Here is a 12,324-nt window from a genome sequence, read left to right as displayed (position 1 = left end):
AATTGAACACATTTTTTATATGATTATATAATATATAGCTATTTTATTTTTCAAAAGTATATTTTTTATATGATTATATAATATATAGCTATTTTATTTTTAAAATGTTGTGCTTTTTTTTTTTTTTAATAATAAAAGATGTTGTGACATTAATTGTAGTATTAATTATTTCCCAAACCATATAGCTTTATTATATAAAGGATATATATATATATATATATATATATATATATATATATATATATAATTAGATATTTAGATATAGATGCATGCACGACTTGACTTAACTTAGATTTTGGGTTAAGGTTATGGTCGTGTATGCTACAAATCCTACAATACCTTCCCAATTCGTTGGGTTGGAAAAGTGAGGATAGGTGTCATTATCAACTATAAATGCTGATTTTTTTTCTCTAGTCATGCTATATATTTATTGAGTTGGATTTTTTCTTTTTATTTAAAGTCATATAATTTTACATTAAAAAAAAAAAAAAAGAGTGAGTTTAGGAGTGAAAATAACGTTTTTAAAATTTCCACCGAATTTTAGCATTTTCCCAACGTTATGTTGAAGATAACTACTCAAGATTTTGATGGAAAGATACTTGGCAGATATTTCACCAATCAAGTTGTACATAACTAAAAACATAAGTCTCAATTAACATTATATCTCTAATTTTTGTCCATATTTTTAGTACTAATCATTTTATACATTGTGCTTTAGAGTTGCACTATATAATTTTTTTGGATAAAAATACCCCCACTAGTATAACTTTCGTTATCTTTTTCGTTATTGTTATCATGCACATGAATCATCTCTATATTTTCTTATATTCTTTAATAATAATAATATTAGTAGACATTATTTATTGGATTAATATAATTAATAAATTTAATTTTATATAGATTTTAATTAGTAAGGATTTGTTAGTTATTTTTAAAAATATTAATATTAAGCATATATTTTTTGCGCATTGCGCATAGAAAATTAAAGACTAGTATACTAAAACTAATATCGAAAACTCCACACAATGCCTTATCTGGATACGACATAGAAAATTAAAGACTAGTATACTAAAACTAATATCGAAAACTCCAGACAATGCCTTATCTGGATACGACTTTTGTATATTTCTCTTATAGATGATATTTTTGTTACCATTTATTAACACCGAACTTCACTCTTATAAAGGTTTTATTTAATTATTATTGAATATAATATTTTAACCCTTTTTGTTTTGTTACGAGGAAAATCTGCATCCACCTTTATTTGATGGGTTGGACAAAAAGAGTATGTCTGGTGCTAATAGAAAACTTAGAGAAATCAATAAGGGTGTGTTTAGTCCATGAGTTTACACACTAGGAATAAGAATCAAATCATACTTAGTGTTTGGTTGACAACTTTTTAAAACATAACTATGAGATTAATTTGATTATCCCTTTTCTTGATTTCCAGACTTTTAGAGCAGTTTGCCAGTGGTTCAACACAACCGGAAAACTAATTGTTTGCCGGAAAATTATGGAAAATACTCAAAATGTTCTCTCAGATTTGCTCGTGTGTATTAGAAATTGCTTAACACCCTTTACAGTGCCTTCAGATGCATTTTATAGGGGGTCCGAGTGACCGTTGGACTCAACCCTTAATCATTACATTTAATAAACTAATAATGAACTATAAATGCATTAATTGTCCACTATGCATGTCTGGCCGGCTGCTCTCCTCCACGACGATCCTCATTATGGCCATTAGTCCTTCCATCACTCGTCCTCAAGTCCGCTTCCCACTCGGTCCATCTTGGCTGACTACCCCTCTCCCTCGACCTTGACCACCTCATCCACTAGTATGGCACCCGACTCCCCTATTCGCTCAACCCCCTCTTCCTCTCGCTCGGCTCGTAATGCCTCCTGCAGTCGATCGGTTTGGGATGCCTACTGCACTCGATCGGCTCGTGTTGCCTTCTCCACTCCATCGGCTCCGCAAAACCGGTTCAAGTAGTCATCCGCTAAGAAGGATGGCCTTCACTCTGAGTTTGACGATTCTACCAAGATCAGCATTCATCATCTTTGACCTTGGCAAGACATATCTCTTCTTCCTCCTGGTACCTCCTGATTCATAACCCGCTGGCTCGTTACTCCACTCGGGTCGTTTATCCATCATGTACTTGGGGGTAAATATCCCATCACCTTTAATTTAAAACTACATTATTTCCTTATTAAAAATGGGTATCATTCCATGTTATTGATACTACAATATTCCCTTGTTAAAAATGGGTATTATTCCATGTTATTGATAAGTATTGTTTGGTAAAATAGTTAGCCTATAGGCCAATTTTGACTTATTGACCACTATTAGTTGTTTGACTTGGTTTAAAAATCAATATAAGTGTTTGGTTAATTAGCTTTTTGTACTCTAAAATGCTAAAATTCAAAAATCTACTCAAAGAAACTTTTTCAATTAGCTTTTTGTGAAAAAAAAAAATTATACCAACTAGCTATCAACTAACATCTAATTTACCAAACAGCTTTCTACAATTAGCTAATGTTATCAACTAGTTATACCCTCTAATTAACTCAATCAGCTAACAGCTAACAACCATTTACCAAATATGACTGTAATCTAATTTTTAAGTTTGGATTAATGTTTTTAGATTTTTGTTTTGATTTATTTTGTTCATAATGGTGCTTTAGATGTGATTATATTATGATCAATTGCCTTAATTTTTTTTATTTTTATATTTTTTTAATACTTTATTCTCATTGTAGTCACCCTACTACCAAACACGCAAAATACTTTCACCAAAATTCATTACCATTACCAAATATTTGATTCTCATTTCAATTTCTATTCACTTATGCGAACCGAACACACTCTAAATTATTATACATGTTGGTCCCTGGTAATGAATTATGAGGGGTCTAAAGTGCTAATTACAAATATTCTTAGGAATACAAGTTAAAAATTATGTCATAAGTGATTGGAGGTAATTTTTGGCATTATTTCAGCGGGAGTATTAGACATACACGCAGAAATTATTAGCCACAAACTAAATCCGCGTGCATGCCCTTGATATTTCGCTGCTTTTTCTTGGACCTTTCCGCCCTGATTGGAGTCATATTAGTTTTATTAACACCCGTCTTTGTCAGTCTACAATTTCTAAGGAAAACTATGTTGAATTAAATTAGTCTGATTATTTATTTTGTAATCATAAATTACAAATTTGACCCTTAACATAAATGATCTATAGACTTTTTTTAGTGATTTATGTTTTTGTGATCATATGTAAATTAGGGTCACAAGATAATGTTTATCAATAAGTACCATCAGTTAGTGGTTGTGAGTTCTCTCATCCTTTAAAAATGAAGAAAAAAGAAACTATTGGGTTTTATATACATATGTGATTGAAATCATTGATGTCCAGTTGAAATTTTGGGTCAGTTTGTCTGAGTTTGAAGCCATGGATTTGCAGAAATGGGTGGGTTTCCTAAACCTTGTTTGTAGTACGATGACCTTGTTAGCTGTCGCACAGCCTGACCTCCGGTACAATTACTGCGTGGAATCAAGTGGGAATTACACACAAAACAGCACCTACCAGAGAAACCTTAACACGCTTCTTTCGTCCCTCCCTTCTAAACTCAACGAATATGGATTCTGCAATGCTTCCATGGGCGAAACTCCCGACAGGGTGAGTGTGGTTGCGCTGTGCCGAGGTGACGTTGCGGCGGACATTTGCAAAAGTTGCGTTAACGATGCAGCTGGGAAGACAGTAGAGTTGTGTCCTAATGAGAAGGAGGTTTTCGGAGGATACGATGAGTGCTTGATTCATTACTCCAACGTATCCACCGTAGGTCGCTGGTCGAGGTCTCCTGGGATGTACTTGTGGAATTTGCAGAACGCGTCCAGCCAAGACCAGTTTTACCGAGATTTAAGTAAATTGCTGAACAGCCTAGGAGACCGTGCGGCAAACGGTTTCTCCTTACGTAAGTTTGCAGCAGGTAATGTGGATTTTACCGTATAATATATGTTACTTCGTACTTCCCTGACTTCCATTCTGCTTTTTATGTTTATTATTCATGGGTTAAACTTACTCATCTTTTTTTAGTAATTTTTAATTTGATTTTTCATATTTAATAGTATTTTTAAATATATAAATTTTATATACTACTCACTCTGTTTTATTTTATCTACCTTATATACTATTTATTGTTCACACAAACTCTTTTTCTTGTTTATTTTTTAGTATTTTTTATTTTTAAATTTTGATTTTTTTTGTTTAATAATAATTTTAGTGTAGTTTCTAAATATATAAATTTCGTATACTAATACTAAATTTAATATTATGTAAAATTGAATTAAAAATAACTTCAGTCAAGCCGGGTTAACTGAACCAAATACATAGAATGGGCCGGAGGGAGTAATTTCAAACTTAATATTATGAAAAATTGAATTAGAAATAACTTCAATCAAACAGCGTTAACGGTTAACCGTTAACCGAATCAGACAAACAAAATGGGACGGAGGGAGTATATATTAAGGCTTTAATTATGTGGTGTAAGTTGACTATGCTTATTAAGTTGTTTGGTTGAATGAATGACTAGAGTTTGTCTGTAATCTACCACTATGCCTAGATAAAGCCGGTATTGTAAGTTATGGTATTCCTACTTCTCAGAATAATACCAATAATCTACGGTTATAAGTCATGTATACGGAAAAACGGCTAAAGTTATTTTGTATATCTAGCGTGAGAGGATACCAATTATGACTAGAGATCAACACTGCTTTCGCTTCCACTGTTACAAGATTAATTAAATTTCTCGTAAATTCTATTCAATAACGTTTAGACTACATTTATATTTAACAGGGAATACATCTGGACCGGACTTGCAGAGTATATATGCAGCTGTGCAGTGCTCCCCTGACTTGGGTGCTCAAGATTGCTCTGATTGCTTGGTTTCTACTTTTGCTGATTTCCCTGATTGTGCCCCATGCACTGGCAAGAGAGGGGGCAGAGTAGTAAGGCCGGGCTGCAACTTCCGCTTTGAGTCTTATCGTTTCTACAATTATACATTGATTGGATCTACTCCACCACCACCGGCACAACCAGGTGACATTATAGTTTTTTAATTTTTTTTGGTTAGATTTATCTTTAAGGTAGTTTACATATTTACAATCTTATAACTAATCCAAAGATTTATTTTATAAGAGCTCCGCCCCCAAAATCAGGTGACTTTTTGATGTTTTGTTCTTAGCATTTATTTTATATTTATTTACATAAATAATTGACTTTTTGTTTTGAGCATTGTAGTTTACATTTACATAAATAATTGAGATCGTTATTTTTCAGTGATTGAAGTTCCGTCGTCCCCAAAATCAGGTGATTTTCAATGTTTTGTTTTAAGCGTTGTATTTTATTTATACTTACATAAGAGTTAATTCCGAATTATAATTCACTATAAGCTTTGTGTGTGTGTAAACAATTAAAATTGAGCTAAAATTGAAAAATCATGAACATTGTGTCAATTGTTTATCATGTGCGGGAGGCAAAACCCTAATTTTTAATTTTATTTTTATCCTAGTAGCCTTAATTTCACCATCAATTTTTAACCGTTCATACAAAGAAAAAAAAAAAAAAAATCACTAGTACAAAAACAATTTAATCGTTTGTTGTACAAACCTTTTTGCATATGTTATACAACAGATACAGATACAATATACACAGATTGGTAGTACAATTTATGTTCGTTGTGAAAATGACGCAGATTGTGTGAACATTTTGCGTCCGTTCCTGACACAGATTTTTAGTACAACGGAACGGATGCAAATTTTTTATTTTTATATTAAAAATAATATAATAGTGCCTTAGCTGCCTACCTTGATTCCTGAGTCCGAGTAGCTACGCGAAGTGTCTTTTTTTTTTTTTTTTTTTTTGAGTGGATTACCATTGAAAAAAAATTCAGTTAAGGACTAAAACTGAAAATTAGTAATAATCAAACGACTAAATTCAGAATTAACTCTTTACATAAATAACTGTGTTTTTTGTTTTGAGCTTTGTAACATAAATAATTGAGATCTTTACTTTACATTGATTGAAGCTTCGTCCCTAAAATCAGGGGAAAATGTATAAATAAGCCATTGAATTATTTGGGAAATAGCAATTAATTCACCGAATTTGAATAAGTTCCAAATTTATCCATGAACACGAAAAAAAGTGCAATTAGATTTTTAGCAGGTTAACAACAAGTTTGTGCTGATTGGAATGCCATGTATATTTTTTTATTTTATAATTTTTAATTATTATTATCCTACCAAGCATTTGACAAAAAAAAAAAAAAAAAAAAAACATTTAACCCTCAACTATAGCTTCTCTATTTTGCGTTTTTTCTCTCTTTCGTGGTTGTTTGCGGTATTTTTGAATCAGAAAAAATACTATCAACGTGTAATTTCTTAAACTGAAGTTTTCCTTGATCGAAGTTTATACACTGAAAAACTTTCGCAAAAATACATACATATTACAGTGTATAAACTTCGATCAAGAAAAACTTCAGTTTAAGAAATTACACACAGATAGTTTTTTTTCTGATTCAAAAAATACTGCGAAACAGAGAAAACGCGCAAAATAGAGAAGTTATAGTTGAGGGTCAAATGGTTAATTTTTCTTCTTTTTTATTTTATTTTATTTTATTTTTATTTTTAGGGTCAAATGCTTAGTATGATAATAATAAAAAAAAATAAAAAATAAAAAATACACATGGCATCCCAACCAGCACAAACTTGTTGATAATATACTAAAAATGCTAATTATATTTTTTTTTCGGATTTATAAATAAATTTGTAGCTTATTTGAATTCGGTGCTTAATTACTATCTCTCAAATAATTCAATAATGTATTTGTACATTTTCCGAAACTCCGGTGATTTTCAAGTTTTGTTTTGAGCGTTGTATTTTATAGTTGAGATTTTGTTTTGAGCTTTGTATTTTATATTTAAATAAATAATTGAGATCTTTATTTTAACGTGATTGGGGCTCCACTATCGAATACAGGTAACTTTTCAATTACTCATGTTTTTTTTTTTTCAATTAATTTAGAATGTATTTATATATTCATATAAGTAATTCAAGAACTTTATTTTACAGGAAAAAATGACAATAAAGTTCGAACTATCATCATTATTGTGGTTCCAATTGTAGCAATTATTATTATTGTTCTTACTCTATGCGTTTGCATTGTCCGGAAGAAAAAGCAAAAAAGGAAGCAGGAGAACAACATGGACGGTAACTTTCACATCCATTTGACTCGTTGCAACAATTTGACTTTTTTTTTTTTTTTTTTTTTTAATTTACCAAAATGTTGTGTTTATTGATCGATGGGTGTTCTGATATAAAAAAATACCTATGTCATATCTAGAAACATGTCAAAATATTAATATAGTTGTTAGATAAAATAGAATGTATACACCTTTGGAGAATCTAAAGTTATAACTAATTGTATATAAGTCTATACAAACATGACACATAAATTTAACAGTTTTTTTTTTTTTTTTTTTTTTTTTGAATGCTACTAGCTCTATTACAGGCTCGAACTCATAACCTTCCAAATGGAAGTCCAACCCGGATACCATTAGACCACATAGTCTTGGTCATAAATTTAACAGTTAATGACTAAATATATCATCTTTAGAGTAAAAACTGGGGAGAAATTAAATTGATAGTGATGGAATGGGTGATGAGTAATATAACAGTACGTAAAAGAATTTTGAATTACTAAATTTGACGTATACACTTAAATGACTTCCAGTAAAAAGTGACTGGATGACTTTCAGGAGGAACTCAAATTGAACGACTTCCTAGCTAGATCTATTCTTATTGGGCCATATCCAATAAGTCGTGAATAATAACTTTTACAATATTTATTTAGTTAGGTGATTGAGATTAAAAATGCAAGGTAAAAGAAAATGATATAGGCAAAAAGATACAAATGAACTGAAAATTGAGGGAAAAACAAAAACAATAATAATATAATACTTGTAAACTTCACTTCGTCAATTTATTTCACTTTAGTCCGGTCACCTAAAAGTTTAGGTTAGGTACCCATCACTAATATTTTTCATATTTGTTCTGCGAAGTTGTGGATGAAATCAGCTCCTTGGATGACATTAGTATTATGGAGTCCCTACAATACAACTTTGATATTATAAAAACCGCTACAGACAATTTTTCGAATTCTAACAAACTTGGAGAAGGTGGATTTGGTTCTGTTTACAAGGTAAATTATTTCTTTAACCTTTTGCCATTCATTTTAATGATTCAATATAGTTATTTCTTACCAAGTAAAACTCAAATGATTATGTTTTGCATGATACAATTCAGGGTGAACTTCCAAACAGACGACAGGTAGCTGTGAAAAGGCTTTCTGTTAATTCAAGGCAAGGTGATCAGGAATTTAAAAATGAGGTCCTTTTGGTAGCCAAACTTGAGCACAGAAATTTGGTTAGGCTACTTGGTTTTGCTTGGAAGGGAGAGAAAAACTTCTTGTATATGAATTTGTTCCTAATGCTAGCCTTGACCACTTTTTGTTTGGTATTGCTTTCGTTTATCTATCTCTATGTGATTCTTTTATAAAACTCTTCTTTTGTCATTCAATTTTGAAGTTGTAATCCACTTGTAGACCCTGTCAAACGAGAAAATTTGGATTGGGAGACACGTTACAAGATCATTGGTGGCATTTCCCGGGGACTTCTTTATCTTCATGAGGAATCTCGTCTTCGTATTATTCATCGTGATCTCAAAGCAAGCAATGTTCTACTAGATGCAAATATGAATCCAAAAATCTCAGACTTCGGCATGGCAAAGTTGTTTGAATTAGATGAAAGCGAAGGCAATACAAGCAGAATTGTGGGAACTTAGTAAGCATGCACCATCATTACTGTCAGTAACTGACTCATGTCCTGGATTGATTACATAATTCTTATGTTGGTTTTTTAAAAATGCAGTGGATACATGTCACCGGAGTATGCAATGCATGGTCAATTTTCAGTTAAATCTGATGTTTTCAGTTTTGGAGTATTAGTCTTGGAGATTGTAAGTGGTCAGAAGAATAGCTGTTTCAAAAACGGAGAATCTGTACAAGACCTTCTAAGCTATGTGAGTGAAAACAACATTTATATATAAAACTAGAGTTAATTCCATTTTTTGTCTTAGATTTATAAGTGACAATCCACTTTTAGTCCCTTTTTATTAGAACATCCTCATTTGGTCTTAGTATTATTGTGACATGACCATTTTTAGTCCTCCATCACCAAAATCGTTAAATACAAAGACATTTCAATCTTTTTTATACAAAGTAGGTTGAACCGCTATATGTTATATGTTTATTTTTTTTGAAAACATTCATAATTGAAGACCGAAATATCATTGTATTTAAGATATTTGAACTGTTTTGTTGATAAAGGACCAAAAATGATCGTGTCACAATAATATTAGGACAAAAAATAGATGTTTTAATAAAAAAAGAACTTCAAGTAGACTGCAATCTATAAATCTAGGACAAAAAATGGAATTAAGTCATAAAACTATATCTTTTTTATTAGTTGAGCACTGATGAATTGGATTAAATTGTGACAGGCTTGGACACAGTGGCGGGAAGGGACAACCATGAATCTGGTAGATCCCTTCCTGAAAGGTTCTGTGCCTGAAATGATGAGGTGCATACACTTGGCCTTGCTTTGTGTTCAAGAAAACGTTGCAGATAGGCCAACCATGTCCACAGTTGTTCTCATGCTTAGTGGTTTTTCTATGAGTCTTCCACTACCATCTGCACCACCATTCTTCATGCACAGTACTATCAGTAATGAGGTTCTGTTGCTTCCAGAAACTGCAGCTTATTCATCATCCCAAAATGAGGCCTCCATTACTGAGTTATATCCCAGGTGATATCATAACCATTTTCTCATGCATGAACCAGAGTTTGATTCCTTATTCACGGTAAAAAAAATGGTTTAATTTGTTCAGAAATGGATGGATGGCAAAGGAATTATTAGTATTATGTGATATGAATCATTTAATAGATTGAATAAACAGGCTAGCTAGGTCTAGATGTTACTGATCATTATATCATGGATCAGATCATCAGAGTTATATACAGTTCATGTGTTTGCATTTTATGTTATGACTTTTTGTGTTTTGCATTATGAAATTTTGTATTTTATGAATATGAATTATGTATCTGGAAGAAATTAGTAATTGTATTTATGTGTTTTGGGTTGTGAAATTTTGTGCGTATGAACACAAATTATGTACCTAAATCATATTTGAAAAATAAGTAAATATATAACATGTGTATGTGTCTTGTGTTATGATTTTTTGTGTCTTGTGTTATAAAATTTTGTACCTTACGAGTATGGGTGCTCAAACTGTAACACCCACTTTTCATAATCTAAATTCCCAAATACTTAACTTAAAAGATAACTAAACAAGTCAAAGATACGATTAATAACTTAAAACAAATCCCAAAAGAGGTGTCACCGCCACAGTCACCACACACGATGATTGCACAGGCTAGGAAAGTACTATCTAGAGTCAAGCTTATCAGTCTACAAAACATCTAAACAACTGAGTTTTAAACATCCATCAATAAAACAGAGTCTAGACTAACATCTAGCAACTCTAAGCTACGCGCTAATCTATCTCGATCGCGCTCAAACACTAGGTCCACTTGAAAGGGGTTAACACACAAGCAAATAGAAAACAACCCGTTACCACGAATGCTAAGTATAACGCCACTCAACCCTGTAAAGTACTATAGATATACTTTTGGAAAACATTTGGCAATCACACTTACATCAAATACTTCCAATTACTTAAACAATAACTCATAACATACTCAACAGAAGGTTCTATATGCTTGCAACCTAATTATCAAATACGAATGCTTTCTTATGTACTCAACTTAACATAAATCTCATGCTTTCACAAATATTTCTAAACATGGCTCGTACCGATAGATAGAGAGGAACTTAACGTTAACAAGCAGACTCATGCTATTAAGTTGATCAATAAACAACAATACAATACCATACTTCTTTTCAAGCTTTTATGTTAAACATGCAAGTCATGAAAGCCATGCAATAAGATAATCATGATGCTTTAAGTATAAGTATATAGATAGATATACATATACACTCGCTCTTTTGTATCAAAGAATACTTGTTCTGTGGAGGTTTCTTGTTGAGTTACAATGATGACTCGCTTTTCTCTTCTTTCACTTGAGTCTCTTGACTCGCTTTCTTTATTTCTTTCTTACTTTCTTTACTCGTGGGCGAGGTAGGAACTTCACCACAATGTGAACGGACCTATCTGGGCTCGGCATCTAGCCGACCCAATACTCGTCTCGCCCACAGAACCACTCTCTTGGTTCTTTTCTCAAACTCTGTAGAATCAGGTATCGTACTTGTCAGTGTGCACACTCCCTGACCGGGATTCCAAGCCCGGCGGGTAATATCCAACCTAGTAACTCAGGAATATCGACCTCGTTACTTCATATCGGATCGCAATGTCCGTTTCTTTCTCAACTTTCTATCTTTTTCTTTTCTTCCGAAAGGACATAGTCCTAACGGGCCTCCCAAACCTCAAACTTCTCACAATACTTATATATAGATATATCTCATGCAATTCTTTCTCATGCAACAATTTAACTTATGCAAGCTCATGCAAATAGTTTCTCAACAACTTCTCTTTTCTCACAAATTGGAAATCATATATCATGCAGACTTTTCATTGCAACTAGATAATGATTTTTCAAAATAGATATAGATTTTTTGATAGAAAACTTAAGCTTATTAAGAGCCAATGATGCACTGTAAACCATGAAATACTAGTCATGCTCTTTTACTGTAAAATAATCTCAATTTCTCTTTCACTGTGGATCAAGGAATAAGGTACTATTTCATGCTTATACTCAACACTTAGCAAAACTTCTTAGCAAGTAATGATCATGCTCTTTAAGCTCAAAATATACTTCAAATTCTAGCAAATGCTCTTTACTGTAACTAGGAAAATCATGTACAAGACTTATCCAAATTCTCACAATCTTTGCAAAGCTTCTCAATAAATAACAATAAATACTTAGACATGTTTTTCAATCAAATGATAATCATGCTTCTTTGCTCAAATAACTAAGCTCAAATACTTCTATTTTTCCTTCACTGTAAACCAATTATAGAACACAACAAGAACAATTCTCAACACCACTTCTACTGTAAAACAAGCATTTCAACTCAAAATTCAACGAAACTAACTTCTACTAGTGCGTTGTAACGAACTCGAGTGTCCGAGCC

General features: G+C 32.1%; 1 pseudogene; it reads left to right on the top strand.

Moving 5' to 3' along the window:
- Window positions 1-3,316: 3,316 nt before the first annotated feature.
- Window positions 3,317-10,244, top strand: LOC109180663 (annotated as a pseudogene).
- The last annotated feature ends 2,080 nt before the right edge of the window (window positions 10,245-12,324 follow it).

The sequence above is a fragment of the Ipomoea nil genome, unplaced genomic scaffold (assembly GCF_001879475.1).
Source record: "Ipomoea nil cultivar Tokyo-kokei standard unplaced genomic scaffold, Asagao_1.1 scaffold1031, whole genome shotgun sequence".
In the NCBI taxonomy this organism is placed as follows: domain Eukaryota; kingdom Viridiplantae; phylum Streptophyta; class Magnoliopsida; order Solanales; family Convolvulaceae; genus Ipomoea; species Ipomoea nil.
Note: the sequence above shows the minus strand (reverse complement) of the source record. Positions and strands in the feature narration are given on the sequence as shown.